This window comes from Paroedura picta, chromosome 3 (assembly GCF_049243985.1).
Source record: "Paroedura picta isolate Pp20150507F chromosome 3, Ppicta_v3.0, whole genome shotgun sequence".
Classification (NCBI taxonomy): domain Eukaryota; kingdom Metazoa; phylum Chordata; class Lepidosauria; order Squamata; family Gekkonidae; genus Paroedura; species Paroedura picta.
The window spans coordinates 13,602,587-13,622,718 of record NC_135371.1 but is presented as its reverse complement, the minus strand read 5'-3'; the positions used below and the strand labels follow the sequence as shown (position 1 = coordinate 13,622,718).

General features: G+C 48.1%; 1 protein-coding gene across 8 annotated transcripts in view; it reads right to left on the bottom strand.

Annotated features, from left to right (window-relative positions):
• The window catches only part of MGAT1 (alpha-1,3-mannosyl-glycoprotein 2-beta-N-acetylglucosaminyltransferase), a 43,709-nt gene that overhangs the window by 10,964 nt on the left and 12,613 nt on the right, over window positions 1-20,132 (bottom strand). Inside the window, exon 1 of one of the 8 annotated variants that reach the window (XM_077324694.1) lies at window positions 17,480-18,120. The exons of 5 other annotated variants lie outside the window; for them this stretch is intronic. The gene's annotated coding sequence lies outside the window, so the exon portion shown is untranslated. Of the gene's footprint in view, window positions 1-86; window positions 150-16,717; window positions 16,820-17,479; window positions 18,121-20,132 lie in introns of those variants that run through there. 2 more of the 8 variants (XM_077324696.1, XM_077324697.1) reach the window with 2 other exon arrangements.

Below are 20,132 nucleotides of genomic sequence, written 5' to 3'. Positions count from 1 at the left end.
AATACTTGATAGCTTGGTGCCTGAGGATGGTCATTTATAGGACAGGGCATTTCAAAGTCAGGGTGCCACTATTAAGTAGGCCCTACCTGTAGTGCTTACTCAAGTTACTTCTGAAGGCAGGTGATCCAAAGCAGGGAATGTGATGGTCATGTTTCCCTTGACCAAAGTCTCAGCAGCCCTTTGGGATGTCTGACCTGTAACTGGCCTGTCCTCCTCCCCCTCCTCTTTTCTCAGGCTCTGGAGACATCTGGCCCCCTATCACACATGCTGGGATGTTGTGTCTAATTCTCCCAGCCCTGGCCTGTCTCCTTGTAAACTGTACTCCCTTTGATGATAAGCATTATTCTGTGTGATCCTGTACTGTACGCACAAACAGCTCCAAAAGGAGGTGCTGTTTTACCTTATATAAGTTTACAAGAAGAAGAGCTGGTTTTCATCCCCTGCTTTTCTTTACCCGAAGGAGCCCCAAAGCAGCTTACAATCGCCTTCCCTTCATCTCCCCACAACAAACACCCAGTGAGGAGGTGGAGCTGCTCTGTGCAAACAGCTCTAACAGGACTGTGACCGGCTCAAGATCAGCGTTCTAAGTGTTTGCACGTCCCCACCTTCAACAACGCCTACAGCCTTTGTTTACTATATGCAGTTCTCCTGGATAAACTGAATCCGGACGCTGAGTTTGTCTTTTCTGGGGAAAATGCCATGGACCGTGACAGTGATGCAAAGCACATCACAGGGGCGGGGACAAACGGAAGCAGGCAGTCCTCCAAAAGCTTTGTTAACAGGGGCCTGGAAAAGGACACAGGAACACCTGCAGCTGCCTAATACTGCCTAATAGGAATCACACCCTTGGCCCATCAAGGTCAGCACTGCCGACTCAGACAGGCAGCAACTGTTCAGGATTTCAGGCAGAAGAACCGAGTCCTTTTAACTGGAGATGCTGGGAATGCAGAGCCAGTGACTGGAGGTAGGTTGTCTGGGGCTGAGGAAGACAAAGGGGATGGCCTGGGTATCTGTCTGGGGCCCATCTGTCCTGCTCAGGAGGATTCCTGCTAAATCAGTTTGCTTCTTTACATCTAGGGCACCCAACATGCCTCACAGGCCTAATGCAGCCTGCATTTTAAACCTAATTAGCGAACACACCCGGATCTACCACCTGTCCGCCCCAACTGTTGTGAGAGGAGGAAAGTACAAATAAAGCCCACAGTGCACTTAATTCAGATTTGAGTCGTGTAAGACACTCATGCAACCGGCATGAACCCTTTCAACTCTGACATTCAGGGGGAGCAGGTCTGTTAGGGACAAAGGACCGTTCTTGGCCTCTTTTACAGTAAAAGTAAAAACAAGAATCCTTACTGGATTCCCTACCAGCGTAGGACTTGCAGGCTGCCAGCCCCACCCCACCCATTACAGAGCAATGTGTTAAAAGCCGTCAGGAACCACCAAAGAAGACTCAGACTTCGTGTGCTGAAAATCACAGGATCAATCCCGAGTGGGAAACAGAAAAGGAGACTAAGCAATATTGCGTCCTCTGCCACAACGTTCTTTCCGTTGCTGAGAAATACAACATTAAGGACCATTATGCCTTAAATCACAGTGGAATGAAGAAGAGATTTCCACTCCAGTCGGGGGAAAGAAAAGAGGCGATATTGGGCGAAGAACACCGACAAACTGAAAACGGGACTGAATTGCTGCCTGGCGTGTAGTTGTGCGCTTAATGAATCCAGAGATACGAGAGACACAGCACAGTTCTGCACCTGGATTAGACTGGACACGGAAAACTTTGAAGTGCAGGAAGAATTACTAGCTGTGTCCCTGCTTCGAGACTGCAGAAAGGCCCCGGTGCAGTGGAATTTGCCAGGAAGGAATATGAGACGTTTAAGTGCGGAAAAGCTGAGATCACTTGTCAGATGGGGCACCAACAGTGAAAGAAAGAAAAAACAAACCAAGTTTTGAGCAGTTGGTTCAAGGCAGAAGAGAAGGCTGATGTGCCCTGCTTCTGTTGCATCATTCATCAGGCAAGACTGTCCTGCAAACAGGCAGGTCAGGCTCACTGCATGAGGTGATGGAAGAAGTGATCAAAACTGTGGATTTTCTTCTTGCTTGTTGCGCCTTTAACCAATGCCAGCTGACGGGATCTTGGGAAGAAGGTGAAATGGAGTATAGAGATTTAGCGTATTTTAATGCAGCCAGGTAACTTAAGTCATGGAAACTTGAAGAGATTTACTGAGCTGCTGGTTTCTCAGATCAAGGGCTGTTTGGGAAGATTTCAAACTTCTCAAACTTCCATTGGCTCAAAAAATAGTGTTTTTTTTTTAATTGGGCAGTGATGCTCCGCATCCTTGGTGCTTGGGAGGCCATGGTGGGAGGGCTTCTGGAGTTCTGGCCCCACTGGTGGACCTCTGGATGATGCTTTGGTTTTGGCCATTGTTGGACACAAAGCATAGAATTGGATGGGCCACTGGGCTGATCCAACATGGTCTCTCTTATGATTTTATGTTCTCTGAATTCAACAATATATCTGAACAACACAGAATTTGAAATAACAGCCGGGGAAACAAGAGGCTACTTGATCTGTCCAAGGAAGTGCAGGTATTGAGACTCAAGCTGCATACGTGCATTCAGCAGATGGCAACTGGAGACTCCATTTCTCCTTGCTGAACTGCCCGGAGCGCAATGGAATCAGATTTCCATGGGATACATTGGGATTAGAAGGTTACAACACTGATTATTATTATTATCTAAATTTCCAGACTGCCCTTTGAAGACTGGTTTGGGGAGGTGTACATACATAATGATTCAATAAGCAATAAACACATTAAATAGCATCAAAACATTAACCATTGCTAGCCAGGAGGTTCATCTCTGCCCAAAGTTTATCGCAGGCTGGATATTACTAAAGGCGTGTTTTTTGTCAGGGGGGGGGGCATAGATCTTACCTGATCATTGGCTCCAACCAAGAGCTGTCTCACAGGCCCTGTGGAATTGTGCCAGCTCTGACAGGCCCTGATCTCCTCTGGGAGCTCATCCTACCAAGCGGGGGCCAGGACTGAAGATGTCCTGGCCCTAGTTGGGTCCAAACGTGCTTCCCTGGGACTGGGGACAACCAACCAGTTGGATTTGTCGAGCGAAGTGCTCTCTGGCGGGATAGGCAGAGCTTTCAGAATATATCAAAAGCTGTTGCCCCTGAGGAACCCGGACCCGGAAAGGCTGCAGGCAGTTGTTAGGGAACTCACCGGCAGGGGCAGCTCTCACGCAGCAGGGATCTGTAGCCTTGAAGCCTCGGAGGGAAGTGGAAGGAGGAGGGAGTGGTCAGGGTGGGGGACGGAAGGCGAGTGGCTGGCCGCTTGACTGACAGGCAAGCCGGTTGGAGGATGAGAGGGCACTTAGGGGTCCAACAAATACTAACAGGTATGCCAGCCCAGACCACGATTGCACTGTGAAATGCACTTCTTTCTACCTATCATTTTTACATTTTTTAAAAGCTCCGGCCTAAAGGGTGTATTAGGAAAGGAAATCTCCTACCAAGCAGCATCTATTGAGTAAATAACAGCTGACATTTTGAGTCAACAACAGCTTAACAAAAGACTGGCCTGCCACCAACTGCCAGTTAGGAACAAGCTCCAGAACCTAAACATCAGCGCCAATGTTTGTTTTTCCTGCTGGTGAGCTTCAATTTGGACTTGTTCAGCAGCCCTTATTTTGCTTCTCAGCTTAAGGGAACCCAAGCGGAGCACCAAAGATCAAGTCACACATGTGAAATGCTTGCACTCATCAAGTAAACATGCTTCAGGAGGGGACCTGGTCAAGCTTCCAGTTGCAGGGTACTTCAGTTGCCTCCTCCAAGAGGTTAATTAAGGCCCATTTGTGAGGAAGGGTCATAGGAGGAGCCTTGAAGAGCCAGCTGCTCCCATGTTCCAAGAGGAGAGTGCAGGGTTCAAAATGGAACCTAGACTAATGGGCCCAAGAACTGGCAGACTCTTAACAAAGGCCTTTTGTTGCTTGGGTACATGAGTTGGCTAGTATGATTGAGATCCTATGTCCTGAGCTGAACAGCCCAGGCTAGTCTGATCTCACTAGATCTTGTAAGCTAAGCAGAGTTGGCCTCGGTCACTATGTGGATGAGACACCATCAAGGAAGTCCAGGGCTGCAATACAAATGTCAAACCACCTCTGAATATCACTTGTCTGGAAAAGCCCATGAGGTTGACATAAGTCAGCTGTGAGTTAAGAGAAAGAAATGCGCGTGTCTGCAGAACTCAACCCTTCAGAGAAGGAGGTCCTATGGCTGGGTAGGACAGGACCAGGACGGTGTACAGCTTACGGATGTGTACACAGCCACGAATCTGGGTGTGTGCTTCAATGCCTTCCTCGCTATGGAGGCGCAGATCAAGAGTTCTTCCGTTCTTCCACCTTCGCTGTTCTTCCACCTTCGCAAAGCCCAACTACTAACGCCCTACTTGGCCCCTAGTCCCAGTGATCCATGCCACAGTTCTAGATTAAAGGTAAAGGTATCCCCTGTGCAAGCACCGAGTCATGTCTGACCCTTGGGGTGATACCCTCTAGCGTTTTCTTGGCAGACTTAATACGCGGTGGTTTGCCAGTGCCTTCCCCCGTCATTACCGTTTTACCCCCCAGCAAGCGGGTACTCATTTTACCGACCTCGGAAGGATGGAAGGATGAGTCAATCTTGAGCCGGCTGCTGGGATCGAACTCCCAGCCTCATGGTCATTAGACTACTGTAATTCACTCTTAATGGTCCTACCTTTATCCCTGACCCAGAAGCTGCAACTGGTCCAGAATGCAGTGGCTTGGGCCATGACAGGAACAGCTTGGAGGGCCTCCTGCACTGGCTTCCAGTTGAATTCGGGATCAGGTTTAAGATATTGGTACTCACCTTTAAGGCCATCTGCAGTCCGGGCCCAGCATACCTGAGGGACTGCCTCTTTGCCTATGTCCCCCTAAGAGGCCTCTGCTCTGCGCATACCGATCAGTTGGTGATCCCTGGCCCCAAAGAAGCATCTCTGGCCTCAACCAGGGTGTTTTCAGTCCTCATCCCAACTTGGAGGAATGATCTTAGAGGAGATCCAAGTCCTGACAGAGCTGGCTCAGTTCTGCAGGACCTGTAAAATGGAGCTCATCCACCAAACCTTTGGCCCATGAATCTATAACATCAATGTCCAACCCCCCCCCCCCCATTTTTTTTCTTAACTGGAAAGACCTACCGATCAAGTGAATGTGCTAGGAGTTAACAGTTATTAGAAATGTACTAATTCCCATGAGCCCCTGCCAGCGTTTGTAGTCCATGGACATCTGGAGGACCACAGGTTGACTACCCCTGAGCTAGCTGCTGTTTTATACCACCCTAAGCTTGCTGCGAGGGTGGTATATAAATCAAATAAATAAATATCATAAGTATGATTACTAACTCTAGAACACACGTTCTTTGACACAGAACGGTTTTTGCATGGGTAGACATCAAATTGAGTGAAGAACATGAATTAGACAAAACAGTCAAGAGGTTGAATGCCAGCCGAGGCAAGTATGATGCAACAAAACAGGTTTGCTTTCAACGCTTTTCCTCCTCTGCTAAAAGCAGTACAGTTTCTCTCAAAACAGGATGTTGCATTCCCCCCCCCCCTCTGTTTCACAAAACAAAGGATTAGTTAGGGGGGAGAGACGATGATATAAACCTTTCTCTTAACGTTAGTGCTTGTTTTCCAGAATTTTACTCCACCACTAAAGACTTCTGGTTTGGAAGGATGATCTCCCAAAATGCTTTGCAGTGAACCAAAGGACTGAAGACACAGTGTGAGAGCCCAGCTGTTGGCCTGGAAATGATGAGAACATGAGGCGCTTGCAAGGGTAGTCATGCTACAAAATATGGGATGGATGAGCTGAGATTAAAGGCGGCAGCAAACTTCATCTCCCTGGAGGCCGGCAAAGAAATATAAGAACAAAATTTCAGTCTGGCACTTCAGCAGACTTTTGTTCTGGAACCGAGGACACATTCCCTGCTCTATCCATGGATCCCAGAAGAAGCCATTTGGAAGCAAGGAGGCTGCTGGACTGAAACAATTTTGCGGCTCAGCAACAGAAGACACATAAAAGGACTTTGGATGAGAAACTTCCTTGCTCGATGGAGTTAATTATAATTGGCACAGTTACTTGCTAGTGACATGTATCCCCACAAAGGCAATCCCTAGCACCACACTGGCACCAAAAGCCAAATTCCTCAAGCCATCTGTTCCACTTAATATTTATGGTAAGGGCTTGGAGGAGGAGCATGTCTCATGGCTTAAGTGCCACTCAGCCCTTAACACCCACTCATTTCAGCTGTCCCCACCCATGAGTGCCTCCTCCTCCAACCGGCTTGCCTGTCAGTCCAGTGGCCAGCCAATCGTCTTCCGTCCCCCACCCCTGACCACCCCCTCCTCCTTCCACTTCCCTCCGAGGCTTGGAGGCTACAGATCCCTGCTGCCTAAGAGCTGCCCCTGCCGATGAGTTCCCTAACAGCTGCCTGCAGCCTTTCCGGGTCCTGGTCCCCCAGGAGCAACAGCTTTTGATATATTCTGAGAGTTTTGGCTCAAAACTGGTGCCAAGGGGCAGGGGAGCATAGAGGCTTGCAGCTCTGCACATTTCACTCAGGCATTTGATGTTGATATGCTGATGTGACTTTGGCAAGCACATACATTTAGGGTTGTTATTTGGTTTACTTAGCTTCATATCCTGCCATTTTGTCAAAGAGCAGGGAAGCTAACAAGACATTAAGTACCACCACCCAAGATGTCTACTGTCTCAAACCTCCAGAATCCTCCTTATTGGGAAAGGGGTTGAATATAAGACAGCCAATATTATAACGTCCTCTGTAGAAGATCCATGATGGGTCCCCATTTGGAACACCGTGTGCAGCGCTGGTAGCCAGGTCTCAAAAATGACACTGCAGAGCTGGAAAAGCCAAATCACAATCTGGAACACAAGGAGTTGGAGCACTCTTCCTATGAGGAAAGGCTGAACATCGTGGGACTTTTCTGCTTAGAAAAGATGACTAAGGGGAGGACATGATAGCAATCTATAAAATTATGCATGGGGTACAGAGTCGACAGAGAACCCCCCCCCCCCCCCCCGCAAAAAAACAAACGAACTAGAAATCAGGGGCATCCACTGTAATTGACTGGCAGTTGATTCAGGTCAGACAAAAGGAAATACTTCTTTACAGAGAAAGTGATTAAAATGTAGGAAGCGGAGGACATAGAGATGACAACAGATGGCTTTAAAAGGGGATTAGACAGATTCATGGAGGCTAAGTCTAGTACCAGCAATGGACCATGGTGACCACCATTGATCACTCAATGGAATGAGATGGTGGTTGTCCCACGCAAGGAGACAGGATGTAAAAACTAGTTTCCAGAGTGATTGGTGGGAAAACCCATCCAAGATGTCCTCCACCTCAGAAGGAGGACTTCCATATTCAGAGGCATCAAACTTCTGAATACCAGTGTCAGGAGGCAATCTCTGGGGACGGCCTCAGTCTGTATGCCCTGTTGTTGGTTCTCCAGAGTAGCTGGTTGGCCACTGTGTGAGACAGGATCCTGGACTATATGGACAACTGGTCTGATCCAGCAAGACTTTTCTTATGAGCCTGAATTCTCTTCCCCAAACACAAATGCAGTACCATGACTCTCAGCCTATGGAAACCCACCACAGAGCTATCCACTCCAAAATGAAGTAAGCAGAAATTTAGATTCGACAAAAAGCACAACTCTTTCACATCACTTTAAAAGGAGCGCAAGCACTAATACACATACATGCTCGCATGCCCAGAGTTCCACTGGAGCTGTGAAACAATGGCCCAGGGGACAGGAGCAACGCCCTGCCAAATGGAAGACTTGAGCTGGATTTCATTGCTTTGCGTGTTTTGAGTGTTCACTGTAGAGACAAAAAAAAAGAGTCATGTTGGAAACTTGGCAACAAGAAGGATAACTCAGCTGTAAGGCACCAAGTTCCAAAGATTGTTTTAGGCCAAAAGCCAAGGCAAGGAGAAGCATTGCTTTGTGGGTAAGTAGATGAGATCCAGAGATGACTCTGATTTCACAGCCTCCAAATCATCCAGATTCCCAAGTGGCCTCAAGTGCCCTGGGGTCAGCTTAACGCTCCTTTATTACATCTACCCCTTTATCACCCCCTCCCATGCTGGCGCCCCCGTCACCCTTTTGTCCACCTACGGCTGCTTCAAAATGGGCAGCCTGGACAGGACCACTTCCTTTAATCAAACGCCCGGTGTGCGGTGCCAGTTTTCTAATCAGGGAATTCCTCTGGGCATACGAGGAAACAAGAAAGAAAGTGAAAGAGATTGCAAATGACAGCCTGCCCAAGAGACAACTCGAAGGATTAGCAAAGAGTTGCTGATAAATTATAGGAAGACAGCAGCGAGGTGAATGACAAGGAAACGATTCGAGACGGTAAGCCTCAAGAGAGACCAGAAGAGGCTCCCAAAGTGATCTGCACTGAAGTAGATTAACGGGCCTCAGGAAGGAAGAGGAGCTATGGTAAAGCGACTGAACATGGGGACCAAAATATCCTTCCATCCCGAGTGCGCTGATGGGGCCTAAACTGGCAACAACGCACAAGGAGAGAGGCCATGAAAGCGTGGCAAAAATCTCACTGAAAATTTTACTCTGTGCACCGTGACAATAAAACAGAATCAAATGGGTGGCCAGGTTGGTCTGAAGTAGCACAATAAAACCAGAGTCCAGTAGCACCTTTAAGGCCAACAAAGATTTATTCAAGGCGTGAGCTTTCGAGTGTTCATAGTCTGAGGAAGGGTGCTTGCACTCAAAAGCTCACACCTTAAATAAATCTTCCTTGGTCTTAAAGGTGCTACTGGACTCTGGTTTTATTGTAATAAAACAGAAGTTAACTTTGGGATTCATTACCGCAGGGGGCAGCAATGAAGCACCATGATAAATACCGTTTTACAAAAGCTCGATGTGACCGACATTTGGAATATTATTCGGATTTCCAATTATCTGATAATACAGCAAACGGGAACTGAAACAAGGGCGGGACAGAAGCCTCTCCTGCGTAAGGGCTTTCAGCCCAGGATGAGGCAATATACTGTGGGGGCATAAAGATCCATCACACGAGGGCAGCCTGGGCACAGCGGCTAGGCCGAAACTTCTCTTTCTCACTCACCCTCACCCACCCACCCGCCCGCCCACGCAGAGCAGAAATGGGAGCCATCCGACAATAATGAGCGATGGCAGATTAAGGACAGGCAAAAGGAAGTACTTTAAACCAGGCGTAATTATCTTAAGAGAGTCATTACCCCTAGACAGAGCGCTGGCCACTATTTTGTGATGGCTTTTTAAAAAAATGAGACAAATTCAGAAAGGACAGGCCTATCAACTGCTATGACAACCCACGGAAAACCTCAGAGCACCCTGTGCTTGGGATGAATGCTAGGAGCTCAGGGTAGCTCGGAAGGCAAGGCGTGCTTCTTGGCAGTGCTGCGCTGTGCAGAACAGCCACCAGGAATGGAGAAGGCCAGATGCAAGGCATGTAGATCCCAACCACAAGCTACGCATGACTGCAGGTCTCTTCGGAGTCTGGTCTTTCCTGAAGCTCTGCCCTGCCTGATGGCTCTCCTTAAATGGAAAAAAAACAAACAAACCAACAGCACTGTCATGATCCAGTAACTTTCTATGGGCCCTGATCTTTATTTTAACAATGACGGAAATGCAGCCAAACCAGCAGAAACGATAACTCGAATACATTTTGGGCACTACCTGTCCTTCTTATGTGCTCCTCGGCATTAAGGCAAGCATGATCGAAGAGCACAACACGCCCCAAATGTGTCCATTTCCCAAAGAAGAGGAGCACTGTATATTCTGATTGCAATACCTGCAGCTATTATTTATTTATTTAGATTTTTAGGCCGCCCTTCCCTACGGCTCTGGGCGGTTTACTTTACATAATACATTCTGAAACATTGACATAGAAAGGGGAGCCACAAAAGAGTAAGGCATGAAGGCACAAGAGGCCGTCACCGCATGGAAACAAGCCGTTATCAGGGCAGACAGAAAGCGTTGAAGGACAAAAACAAACAAAAAAACCCCCACACAGTCCAGCTACGGGAAGGGGGAGGGGAAGGGCCTTTCGGGAACTGAACTTTGAGCGTGGACTGCTGACGTGTGCTTCAGGACTGCTTTAAACAATGAGAACTGATAGGACAGATTGCACAAGGCAGAGTGCACGGGCACGTGAGCCCAAAATTGAACAAGTCGGGATACGGTTGGAGTCTGTGGCCTAAATGGAGGTCACACATCCTCTGTCGACAGGCACAGCTCGCCACAGAATAAAAGTAAGATGAACCTGGCCTGTATTAGCACAAAGGGGGGCTGCGGGATGCCAAACCACAGGGCAAGATGGCCCACCCCCCATCCCCCTTTCTAGGCTCCAGCAAAAGGCCAGATCTTCTCTGAGTCACATTAGAATGCCTCATAAGCTCAGTTAACGAATTCCATGTCTCCTTTAGAGTTTGGAGACCAGGGGAGGGGGAAGTGAATGGGGGAAACCCCGAAGCTGCATCACACTTCAGAGATGCTCCAAATGCTTGGGGAAGCATGCCCCAGATGAATTCTACCCCTCCTTCTAAGTCAGAGGTATGAGAAGGGGTTGGGGAAGATCATCTCCTCAGAGGTGGGGTGCTTGTGAATTGTTCTGGGCACCTTTGGCACACTGGGGCCCACCAAAAAGGACTTGGGACATGTGACATGACAAGCGTATTTGCAAAGTGTGTTTATTAAGGCCAAGTATGGCTGCAAGTTTATAAAGGTAAAACTCTATATTGAGAATGACAGCTAAAGAAGGAGACTGCCGTCTACCTTGCTTACAGACCTGGGCTGCCTGCCTGCTGTACCATTTCCTGACCAGGGCAGGGTGGGCAGGGAGGGTCTATACCTGGTTCTACCACCGTACACCACATCGTTCCGCCTGATATGAGGTGAGGGACGAGAGAAAATTATTTCGTTAAAAATTATGTCCTGCTTTGTTGTTCTGCATAATTGGCCCCCAAAGCAGCTTTACATCATTCTACCATCCTCTGATTTATCCTCAAACCAACCTCCATGTGTGGTAGGCTAGGCCAACAGACTGTGACAATCCCAAATTCAGCCTGCCAGTTTCCATGGTAGAGCAAGGATTCAAATCTGGCTGTGCCAGATCTTTGCCCAATGATCTAATCACCACCCCAGAAATGTATTAATACATGATGCATAAACGTATTAACAAAGTGATATATATTTAAACAATGCACACTTGCACAACAGGGGGATGGATGAGGGAAGGGAAATCTCACCTTCCTTGCTGGCCTTTACTTCCTTCGCATTTTCTCAAAGTTTCCTGATCCTCCCACCCCAACCCATCCATTTTTTCCCCCTTGCATGATATGTGTGTATGTGTTTGCGCAGAGTTTTTTTTTTTATGTGGCATCCTTATATGAACAGATGCTGAAGGTTCTGTGAAAGTTTTAATGCCTTATATTTTTAAAATAAGTGTTTGTGTTTCCACAAACCTAGGGAATTACCATAGCCTTAGTTGGCAGCTGTCCATTAGTATCTGATACATTTAATTTGCACAGCATGTTTCCCTTCTCTTGGAGTTGCAAAATCAAATGCTAGATTTTATAACTAGAAATGTAACTAGAACGTGGCAGGGTTGTCCAAATTCTGATGCATGACACAATTCACACTTGCACAGCCCTAAATTACAAAGGATCTGCAACCAGATTTGCTACTACAGTGGATTTTGGCTGTTCATCTGAGAAAAAAAAAAACCCAGCAGTATTCTCTCCACATCCTTCCTTCCACAGCAGCCTTTCTCAACCAGGGTTTCGTGAAATGTTGGAGTTTCTTGATGGGTGGGAGTAATTTAATTTTGTATATTTTAAAAAAATGTTAAACACTGATTGCATGATATGACCATATATGGTCATGTTGACCTCCCCCCCCCCCATGGCCAATGATCAGTCTGGAGGGGATGGGAAGGGGAGGCCCCCAGGCGGACATGCACACAGCTACACTTCTCAGCTATATTCTGCACAATCCTGCCGCTTCTGGGGTTTCTGGAAGCCTGAAGAATGTTTCAGGGGGTTCTCAATGGTGAAAAAGTTGGTCAAAACCCCAAAATAGCCTTATCAGTATTTTCTGGCTATTCTTTCAGCTTAATAAAGATTGGAGCTGAATTTCAACTATCCAAAATGGCAGCCCCTACCTCCCCAAATCCCTTTAAATGCCCTCTAGGTGAACTCTCCATTGACAGAAAGTGTTTTAAAGCAGTGGTCCCCAATCTTTTTAAAACCAGGGACCACTCAACACTTTAAACATCCCTTCAAAATAAGATACAGACACGCCACAACAATGAACATAAGGAACATTTTATTTTCATGGAAATTTTAACTCATGACAATGACAAATCAATGGGAACCCTGAGCTTGTTTCTCTGCTACGAGATAGTCCCATCTGGGAGTGATGGGAGACAATGACACCAAAGTGTGCTGTAAAGGGCCAGGGGGGGGGGATGAAGTAAAGGGCTGGGGGGGGGGAAGAAGGCGTCCTTTGCGGCCCACCTCCAATTAGTCGACGGACCACATATGGTCCACGGCCCACAGGTTGGGGATCGCTATTTTAAAGGACAACAAACTCTTTAGATACCTTTGAAGTTCACTTGTGGTTTGCAAAGGGCATTTAAAGGGGCTGAGGTCCCTTTAAATGCTTTCCTTGCTTTTCCATTGAAAGCAATAGAAGATGGGGACACCTTCTTTCGGAGGTCCCTGTTTAATCTTTTCGAATCTTCGGGGGGGGGGGAGGGTTGAGGAGAGGCACCAGCAGATATATTGCAGATTTGGTGCCTCTAGCTTACAAAAACAGCCCCCCCCCAAAAAAAAGCCTCAGATCCATTCTCCATCTTTACACCGCCCGTGGCGCCGCGGGCGCCATCTTTACACCGCCCGTGGCGCCGCGGGCGCCATCTTTACACCGCCCGTGGCGCCGCGGGCGCCACGGACTAAATAAAACAGTAAGCCCTTGGAAGGCGGGCTGTGTCCGGGATGAGGAAGGGTACCGATTGGCCCCTTCCTCATGACAGACTATCGGAGGGACCAATCGGCAGGCGCTTCGCGCCTGCCGATTGGTCCCTCCGATTCCTTGCCGGAGCAACTGCGAGCCGCGCGTAGCGCAGCTCGCAGTTGCTCCAAGCCAGCCGGCCTCTAAGAACCTCTAAGCCAGTGGTCCCCAACCTTTATTAGGCTGGGGACCGGCAGGGCATCGGGCCGCGCCCGTGGGGGCCGCCCCCGCGGGGGCCGCGCCCACGCATCGGGCCACGCCCGCGAGCCGCGCCCGCGGATCGGGCCGCGCCCGCGGATCGGGCCGCGCCCGCCGGCCGCGCCCGCGGATCGGGCCGCGCCCGCCGGCCGCGCCCGCGGATCGGGCCGCGCCCGCGGATCGGGCCGCGCCCGCCGGCCGCACCCGCGGGCCGCGCCCGCCGCCGCCCAGGGAGCCCCCGGCCTCTACAAACGCATCGCCGGCACAAGAAGATGGCCGCCGGCAAGAAGACCGAGCCAGGGAGCCGCCCGCCGAAGGAGCTGCCCACCGCAAAGGAGCTGCCCGCCGAGAAGGAGCCACCCAAGGAGCTGCCCGCCGCGAAGGAGCTGCCCGACGTCGCTACAGCCCTCTCACCGGTAAGCTACCTTTCCTCACCCTGCCCTCGCCAGTCTCTCGCTCTCCACCCCCCTGCTAGGGCCCATTGTATTTGGAATACAATGGGCTTTTTTACTAGTTATATCCTATTTTCCATTACACCACTCTCAAAGTTTTGAGAAACATTCAGGATTCCCATATATTTTTGAAATTGGAATACCATCCCAGTATTAGGATTCAGGAATATTGGGAAATACTGCTATTTTTGGGGATTCAATACACTTGAACCTGAAAAATACCAGCATGGGACCTTTCCAGCCAAGTCAGATACGTTGACTAATCTGTTTCTGATTAAAGCTAGCCTTGCTTGCTTTCAAAAGCCACGTCACCGCTAATTCACCAGCAGCTGAGCTCCAATCAACTCCACCTAGGAAAGCCAGAAGACCTATCCTTGTCCCCAGACTACCATGCCAACACCTCAGTATACTGCAACATCCAATCTATCCCTCAGTGCAAAGACTAGTTCATCTGCCCAAAGCTGAACTCTGCCCTTTTTATTAAGAAAAGTATTTTATTAAGAAAAGTAGAAGGATCAAGGAGTTCTTGCTCTCTCTGCTTTAGTCTGATTCCAACTCTGTTCGCCATAAGAGAAAAATCCTGCTCCAAATTCAACCAACCAAGACACACTAATCCCCAGCAAATTTCTCAGAGCTGCCTGCCCCAGCAGTTGTTTACCACTAAATATTTGCTTTTGCAAGGCTTCAGTGCAAGAAGAGTGAATAAAATTTCCCTCCCAATACCACGTGGAATTTTGAAGCAATATTTTGTTTTTTTCCCCCATCATATTTTTTAAACGCAGCACCAAATATATAACTATATATATCATTCACCCACTGCTATTGTGAAGGTATTTTGGTTCTTAATGAAATCAAGTACTCAACTACAAGATAATGATTACAATCAATGTTCAATTATATGCAACCTACCCAGAGGGGGAGGGGGGATGTCTTGTCCACCCTCCCCCAATATTGGCATCCCAGCGGTGAGAGGATTTTCGGGAAATTTTTGTGCCATTGCATATGGGATTGAACGTTTTTTTAGGGTGCTAAACATCCTTTTCATTGCTGCTCTCCAGAAAGCTTTTCTTTAAAGGTTCTCTGTACCCAGTGACTGAACTTTATTAACTTTTGAAGAATTCAGTGGCAAGTTAACCGATGCTATGATGCCTCTCAAGTTTATACAGGCAATACATTTCTCTCTGTATACAATCTGTTTGTTAAACTAAGTGGCATATGTTGACTTTGCAGAATGAAATTATTTATTGAACGGGTGAAGGTCTTAGGGGCCAGAACCTTTTCTTTTATGCACTCTTAGAATCATCAAGCAATCAATAAGAAAAGACCAATGCTCTGAGTTGTTTTAGGACATTCTTCAATTGCCTTACATTTCCTCCTCCCCATTGTCTCTTACTGAATGTGTCATTCCTGGTCTTCTTGAGAGGTGGTGGAGAAACATTCCCCCTCCCGCTAAGGCACAGGCAACGCGGAGTGACTGTGATGCACTAGGTAACGTATGACTAGTGCAGGAAAGGGGAAAGAAAACAAAGTGATTCTTGGCAATGGGAAGAGACAATCCAATGCCATGACTGGTCGCATTTCCTCACACGGTCAGAAAGCAACATGAAACAGTCTGTTCCGAGCAAGCCTGTTGAAACCGCTCCTCCCATCCCGGTTGATAAAGGACTGGCAGCCAATGGGCTCCCAAAAGCCTTAACGAATACGAATCTACCAGGGAATCCAGGTAAACAGTGTTAACAATTTGACTTTCTCTCATGGATCGGACTGTCCTCTCTGGGAAGGTTCAACGGGGAGCTTTTTTAAACGCTTAACGGTGGACTACTTCTGGACTCTTACCCTTTTCTGCTACTAACGGCAGGTTGCTGTCACGTCCACGTTACTATGGCTTCACAGAGGAGACTGTGACCTCAGTGTCGGATCAGGGAAGCGGTCTTTCTCAAACACAGCCAGACACACACCCCCTCCCAAAAGGATTCAACACTCTCCTGGCTTGCTTCCACTTCCAGTGACTGCAAGGCCAAAATACCTGCCTTAGCCTCGGCCGTGATAAATGCAATCAACAGGTAAATCAGATGACTAAGCAAGTTGCAAGACGGAACACGAGATGCCGCTTGGATTACCAGCTGTTCCTCCTGAAGTGGCAAGGCAAAGGAATACGGTCCAAAGCCGGTCAACCGGAACTCCAGACAACAGGATCTTCTGTGCAGAGACAGAAAGGGGCTTTGGGGATCCAGTAATATCATTACAAGGCTGGAGGCTGTACCCTTAGAATGGGTGAAAAAGCATACGTTGTAAGCCATGGTAATGACCTCGACATTATTAGTGAAGAAGCCCAGGGCAACTCTTATCTAGACCCCAGAAGCATTACATTCTGTGAGACTGTTGCCATAATGATTCCAGTCTCCTGGGTTTGCCAAAGCTTAATGTGCATATCTCTAAAGGACCGCAAAATCTTCTGCCTAAATATTTACCTACAGTCATATCTCTGAAAGAAAGCGATTTAGCTAGGTGCGTGCGCGCGCGATACGCAAGGAAGGGGGCCCTCAAGGCAAATTCTAAACCAGTTCATCATGTCAGAGATCTGCTTAGTTAAGGGATCCTGCCCAGAGGAAGTAATTACTGTGCTCACACTTTATTGAGGCTATAAATGCACAGATATAGGTCTTGCGGAACAGCTGCAGATCTAGAGCTAACTAAGACACCATTGTAACCCAAAAAGAAATTGGAGGGGTGGGCAACTCTTCTCCATTTGGGTTTCACATTCACAAGTGTTCGATTTTGCTCTTCACCGCTTTTACAGTCCTAGAGAAAAACCCTACTAAATTGCCCACATAGGATCTGCTACACTGTTATGACCATGGAAATGAAAAACATGACAACTTGCAACACCAAAAAAGCCAAGCAACCCACAAAACAGAGAACATACACGAAGTTCTGGGGTCTCACCTATTCAGCAGGCTGCAATGCTTGCTAACTGACCACCAGGCAGTCCAAAAATGCGGCGCATCAGGACAGCCCCCATCCTTCAGCCTTTGGACTTCAACCTAATTCTAGGCAGGGCACAGGCAAGTTTGTTGAACTGGTGGCCCAGCCACAGCTGTACTTCAAAAAATGCAAGGGTCAGCAATAAGGCCGCCTACAAAGGATTTCTACCACCTTCTAGTCTTTTAGAGAACAAACAGCAATGACAGAAAAGAGAACAAGGATCATGCGTCATAGTCCTTTTACCGAGAAATGGTTTCGCGCGGGGGGGGGGGGGGAGTCACCTGTAAAAAAACCCCAAAAGATACAGTCCCATTAACTACATTCATTTTGCATACGCTTTCTGACAGGGACTTCTTGTTGTACGTTAAGAGATATTAGAAACAGGGCTAAGAGGCCTAGAGATAACAAAGGGATGCTAGAGGGTATGCAATGGGGGGGGGGGAGAGAACCGTAAGTGTCTGGCACAGCACATTCGGTGCACAGTCAACCCTGAAGCCAAAGTTGGGGGATCTTGTACTTCCAGACGTCAAAGCTCTGCATACATGAATATAACGCAAGCGTGACCATATGGACATACAAGAAGCTAAAGTAATGGCAGACATATGCTCTAACATCATCAAACGCACAACTGTATAGATACGCTTTACACACCAATGCCTCCACATGGACAAAGAAAATCACAGGAAAAGTCGAAAATTCAACCAGTTTTTCAAAGGATCTCACCGCTTCAAGGCTCTCTTGCAGGTTTTTGCATAGCTCCCTTTTTGAGACGTGTCGTCAAGGTTTAGCTGGCTATTACCACGGGGTGCCAGTGCTTCTCCTTCTACCAAAGGTCTGTGTACTCAGAACATGGTTGTTCTTGGATTACAAAAGTTGGAGACATTTGCCGTTCGATGACACAGAAGACTCCAGCTCGAGCGTACCTTGTTGCTGTTAAGTTCTGCCTTTATTTTCTCTCTGACTCTCTCCCCCTCTCGGCATTACTCCCCGACCAACCATCCAAGTTCAGAGTTGCAAACTTGCTTTCAGTCTTTGGCAGCTTTAGTTGCTTGGGGGGGGGGGGGGAGGGAGAACTACAAATCTTCCTGCTGGTTTCCAGTTTCCGATCCCGAGAGAGGAGCGCCTTGTCCGATCAGTTTGGGACACGAGCCTGGAGAGCGGCAACGCACGCTGCCCTGAAGAAGTTTGACGCCCCGAATGCCGGTTGTACTTTTCTGGGGAATTCAAGAAGCACAGCCACTCCCTAGGAGGAGGAACTAGGGCAGGGTCAGAGAGGTTGCCACAGGGCGGGCCCTCCCTATCAGGAAGTCACAGCCTTTCTCTTTTCCAACCTGAAGAGGGAAGACATAACATACACACACACACACAGAAGAGCTGCTGATTCACCCGCAAACACACTAATGGAGAAAGGGACTGCTGACGACCACAGACCTGAGCTTACACCTTGCCACGTTTTCAGTTAGCCCAGTGTGAACGCGACACCATTCTACTGACCAACATGAGCAAAGCTGAAAGGTCAGGGATTGGATTCTGACCTTAAGGTCTTAAGTTACCGGCGTGACTACTCCTGTCACAGTGATTCCACTGAAGTCAAAACCGGGGGCAGCTTCTGATCTCGGCTACAAGAACGGATGAAACACAGCCCTTGCTTGCTGCCAGCAAAAGTGACACGCGTGGAGGGGAAAGTCAGAGGAAAATTTCAGCAAGCCACGGGTGTTGGGGAAGTGGTGGCTGAGAAGACATTCTAGAAGAGAAGCAGCTTTTCTGGAGATGATTAGCCAGACGGAGCGAGCAACAACCACCACCGAGAGCTAATTTCTGTGACCACATTTCCCTGTGGAGAGAGCACTGTTAACTATTAACTGTTCTTCCCCCAGCCAGCTGGTAGCCTGTTTCTGCTGCGGAAGGCAGAGTGAGCCAGCTTAGAGGTAAACAGGATGCAGAACAGGAAGGAGCAAAACTGCATGGAAATCAGTGAAAGAGACCCCAAGGCTCTTATACTTTAGGGCAGGGGTAGTCAAACTGCGGCCCTCCAGATGTCCATGGACTACAATTCCCAGGAGCCCCTGCCAGCATTCGCTGGCAGGGGCTCCTGGGAATTGTAGTCCATGGACATCTGGAGGGCCGCAGTTTGACTACCCCTGCTTTAGGGGTTGCAACATGCACATTGCAGGATGGGACAAAAGGAATGACAGAGTGACCTGCAGGTCCCATGCTATTCCAAGATTGAGCAGTTACAGTGTCACCTGTGGCATGAAGCACAGCTTTCCTTCCCACGGCAACACAGCACAGTTGTGAGGAAAGGGAAGTGACTGTCCAGAGGAAGGAACAGGAAAGACAATGAAGATAAGCCTCTTGGGGCCCTCCAGCAGATAAGCTTACATGCCATTTAAGCACTCATTAAAGACACATAGGGGAGAAGGAAAACGGATTGGCACTGGGGGGCCAGGATGCGTGAGCAGGCAGTTTGAACCTTATATGAAACACCCAGGTTTACATCTCCTCTTATTATTCACCTCCCCAGTGAATAGCACCGGTCTCAATGACTTTACAAGTTTGCTCTGAGAACAAATCCGACGGCAGTGCCCTTAAAAGTGCCACATATAGAATAAATAAAAGCATTTATGGGATCATTTGGATGCCATTTGCTTCAGAAGATCAAGGCCACCACGGAACACAGGGAGAGCCAGACAAATGCGGAACAGACGGCCTAACTCTATGCCTACCACAGCTGTCTGTTCGCTAATAGGAAACAGAACTCCATTCCAGGTTGCCAGGTCCCCTGCAAGATTATTCCGGGGGGGAGGGAGAGAGTAACCGAATGGACACACACAAAATGGGAAGCCGAGATCAAGTCCTAGAGATGAGACGAATGACCAATGAACTGAAATGGGACAAGATCCAAATAATGGAGAAGAAGAAGAGCTTTTATACTCTGCTTTTCTCTGCCCAAGGGGATCTCCAAGTGGCTTACAATCCCCTTCTCTTCGTCTCCCTACTAAGGGCTTCTTGTAAAGTAGTTAGGGCTGAAAGAACTGTGACTGGCCCAAGGGCACCCAGCAGCCTTCACATGGAAAAGGAGGGGGGAATCAAACCCGGTCCTCCAGATTAGTCCACCATTCTTAACCACACTGCAGTGAACAGAAGGGAACAGTGTGTTAGTTGCATATGGAAACAATGTGTTAGTTGCACATGGAAACAGGTTGACTTCCAAGAGAAGGCTACAGCAACAGAGGAAGCACGACTAAATACCTAGGTTAGCCCTCCCTACCATGGTAATAATGAACGCCATTCATGATAATCCCTGAGCCTTTGAGGAGGGCAGTATGTAAATGTGAAAAATAAATATAAATAAATAAATAAATAAATAAATAAA